Here is a 4,283-nt window from a genome sequence, read left to right as displayed (position 1 = left end):
CAGAGCCCGCCCGGCGCCGCCCCGCCCGGGCCCGCCCGCCCCGCGGAGCCGCCGCGCCCCGCGGCCGGGGGTGCTCGGCGACCGCCGCCCCGGAGCATCGCACCCGCCCGGGCTGCCCGGGGAAAGGGGCTGTGCGGACACACGAGGCGTGGGATGACGGAGCTCCTCCATAGCGCTCTCGGCCAACAAAGGCATCCACATCTGCAGTGCTGCCTCCTGGCACCCCGTACCCACTGCTGGCACCCCATACCCACTGCTAGCACACCGTACCCACTGCTGGCACCCCATACCCACTGCTGACACCCCACACCCACTGCCAGCACCCCGTACCCACTGCTGACACCCCACATCCACTGCCAGCACCCCATACCCACTGCCGGCACCCCATACCCACTGCTGGCACCCCACACCCACTGCTGGCACCCCGTACCCACTGCTGACACCCCACACCCACTGCTAGCACCCCGTACCCACTGCTGGTACCCCGTACCCACTGCTGGCACCCCATACCCACTGCCAGCACCCCATACCCACTGCTGACACCCTGTGCCTATACCTGAACCCCGTACCCACACCCAAAAGCTTTGCCCACCTCAGGCTGAGTGGTTCTGTGGGGGCTGAGCTGGCAGCAGCCAGCCTGACCCCCAAGCAAACCCCACCAGTTTCACAGAATCACCGAATGGTTTGGGGTGCAAGGACCTTAAAGACCATCTCATTGCAAACTCCCTGCCATGGACAGGGACACCTTCCACTAGACCAAGCTGCTCCGAGCCCTGTTGGAGTTGGCCTTGATTTTCATATTTAGGGTTGTAGCAGCAGCAGATGCGCATGGTGGCAGCTCTTTGCCAGCAAAAGAACAGGAATATCACTGCTCAGGTAGGGCTGGCCCTTCTCCACTGAGCCCAGAGGCTGAGGAGGTGAGATGAAGGCTGCAACAAAGTCAGTTTGACAGGATCTCAGATTCAAGGTGTTTCCAGAAACTCAGGGACACCCTTATTTTACCTGAAGAAACAATACTGTTTCACATTTAACACATCACAAAATGATTCCAGAAAGATTATTTGTTTAAGGTATGTTTATTTTGTAATTTTGTTTTGGACTGAGGGTTTGTTGGGGTTTTCATGTTTTTACCATGGGTCAGTAACAAATTTTGGTTTAACACAGGAATATTTCTTGTACCTAAGACAGGAAAAAAATTTAAATAGTTTTTTTAATCAAACCCTAAAGAGTTCAGCCTTTACGCAAGTCATTACTTAGTCACAGTCCTATCGTCAGCAAATTAAAATATTTATTTAAATAGCCAGATTCACGTACATTATGAATCCAGTGCAGGAAAAAAAAAAGAAAAAAAAATGAGCACCAAACTTAACACTGACAATAATTAAAAATGAATTCATAATACTAAAAGTCACATAGGAATATAAATAGAGTCCTGCAAAGCACAAGTTTCCTTTAAAAATTGACAGAAAAATGTAATATAAGAAAAATATGTTTCTAAGAATGAAAAGGTCATCTTTAATCTAGCTTTCCAAGAACTGAAGTACCACCTTGCTGATTCTCAAGGTTGCAGAAGAATGTTTCTGGAATGAGCGAGAAAGTCAGGCCCTCAAGCATCTTTAACCTTTTCTAATAACAACAGCAGATGGCTTTTCTGTGGTTTTCATAGTCCATTTGGGTACACTACAGAAGGGAAGAAACAAGCTTTGCCAAGAAAGCAGCACAGGGTAAGTCCCTGAGGTCTCCAGATTTTTGTACAAAGTTGTGCCTTTCTGTATTATTTTGTGCTCACACCTTCTCCTTCACCTCGTGCCCTGCTCCCCTGCCTTCTGTGCTCTGCATACCACGTTCCTTTGCTTTCCCAAGCTCCTGCCCTTAAAACCCACACCCAGTATCCTGACTGTAATAATTGGTACCCATCTCTTCCAACAAAACTCATTGTTCCCAAACCTCTGGCAAAACTTATCCCCACTCCTCTCTCAGCTACTTATCTCCTCAAAGTAGGGATAAAAAGGTTGGATGGGATTTTTTTCTGAGGTTTCTCATGCTCCCACTGACCCTCCACATACATCTGGTGCTTGATCTCTCCCCTTCCTCATGTTTTGAAAACTGCTGCTCTGGCGAAACTGAATCAATGGCTCTTTGAGGAATCTGTTGTTTTCCAGGTACTTAAAAGTCAGTTGATTGAAAAAAAAAAACCAAAAAAAAAAACAAAAAACCCAAACAAACCAACAACAAACCACTGTGGTTTGAGAAAGATTCCTTCGTTTAAAAAAATGTAAAAGAGAGAAATGAAACCCCAGGATGCTTGCAAGATATCTAGGGGCTCACAGTTTACCCATGTAAACTCACACCCTGAAGCCAAAGAAGAGGTGCTGGACCCCAAATTCCTGGGACAACACAGGGCACCAAGGTCTCCTTGGGCCTCCTGGGGTTCCATCAGCTTTTCCAGTGTGGCCTCCTTGTCCTTTGCCACAGGTGTGAGATCCCTGCTCTCACACAGGCAGCGTGTCAGGATTTATTTAATGATTTAATCTCCTGCAACTTTCTCCCTGTGGGTGTCGCTGCTTGAAGAAGGTATTTAACTATAAAGTAAATGTTTTGCTCCTGGGTTACTGATGCCTACTTAACTGGAAGGAAGGGCAGGTTTCAGCGGCATGTTACGTTTTACAGAACAGAAAATAATGGGTGTTTCTATTTCAGAGCCTTTTATAAGAAAAGCACTTTGATGTTTAAATGCCAGACATATGAAGAATAATCATTATTTTGCCATCAGTCCTGTATTAATCTTTAGTGAGAATAAGTGCACTTCTTTAAAAAAAACCCAAAAACTTAGCCATGTTTTTTAAGTGATTAATATGTAAATTTGTCTGTGTTCTGTTCCTGGGACTCCAGGTTCACCAGAATAACCAAACTGCTTTATCAGTTTGTAATTCTGGATTTTCAAATATATTGTAAAAATGGCTAATACAAGTCACTCCCAGATGAACAGGGACCCTCTATTTATGTACTGAACATTTGGGTATTGATTAAATTATTTTTAAACCTTTATCCGAGAAGTGATGCATCTTATTACCTCTTAATCCCTGTCCACATAAATATGATTCTCCTGTCTTTGCAAGCACATTTTATACAGACTTTTTTTTTTTAGGATCTTGATGTTAAATGAAAATTAATGCGTAATCACCAATACTTTTCCCAGAAACAAGTACTATTGACTCCTGTACTGCAGAAATTGTTGCAAACCTAGGAGAACCCTGGCCTCTGGTTCCAGGTGCGGGGGAAACCTGGCTGAAAAGGACCTTTATTTAAGAGTGTGCAGTGGAAAATCCAGTGAAAGTTGGCCTGGCCTGGAACTGCAAAATGATGGCCCAAGTGGTACTTGAAGGTGACAAAAGGAGCTCAGGTAAGGGTGGGTTTTGACTGTAAGTTATCATTCAAATTAGTCAATGTGAAATAAAGTAATTGTAGGGCTTGTGTAATTGTGTAATAACTGGACACAAGTGTCAACATTGAAGTGACCTCCTTGTTTTCTAGGCTGTTATTCTGAAATCTTTTCCTCAGGAAAATAGTCCTCATTTCTGTGTACCTCATCAGCAAATTTATATCCACACAAACAACACCCATTATCATTTCCCTATGCTTTTTCCTATTTTTTCTTCCAAATCATAAAAAGTCAATGGGCTTTTACAGCTGCTGGATCAGTCATGAAAAAGCCTGAACTGAAAAAAATTTGTTGTATAACAAAAGTCTAAGAATATAAGAACTCAATTTGGCAGATAACGGAACATTCTAGAAATAGAAAATATATCATTGTTTTTACATTGGGAGTTGACATTTGCAGTGAAACATTGTGCTAAATCAGGTTCCTGGATGCTGAACCCCTAAGAATTCCTTTCCGTAAGCTTTAGTGTTAGGAAAAATTAAAAATAAAAGGACACTTTAAGTATTCGGCATAATTAATTTATTTCGGGGCTGCTGCCGTGGAGTCAGCTGGTTGATTTTCACCTTGACCAGTCCTATTTTCCCAGCCGCTCCTGTTTCCTACGAACTCATTATTCTGAAACTCACTACGAGAGATGCACATTCTTTTTTTACTTATTAGCAGCATTAATGTTTTTGCGGTGACCAAAGCGGCTTTCTCCTGGAGCCCTGGGTTGGTGTGGAGGGCAGCTGGACACGGGGCGGGGAGGGGCCATGAGGGGCCATGAGGGCAGCGTCCCTCCCGCCCCGCCCGCTCCATCCGGGTCTCCGGGCGCGGCCGTTGCGAGCGTTCAAACCCCGCG

Source organism: Motacilla alba, chromosome 9 (assembly GCF_015832195.1).
Source record: "Motacilla alba alba isolate MOTALB_02 chromosome 9, Motacilla_alba_V1.0_pri, whole genome shotgun sequence".
NCBI lineage: Eukaryota > Metazoa > Chordata > Aves > Passeriformes > Motacillidae > Motacilla > Motacilla alba.
Note: the sequence above shows the minus strand (reverse complement) of the source record.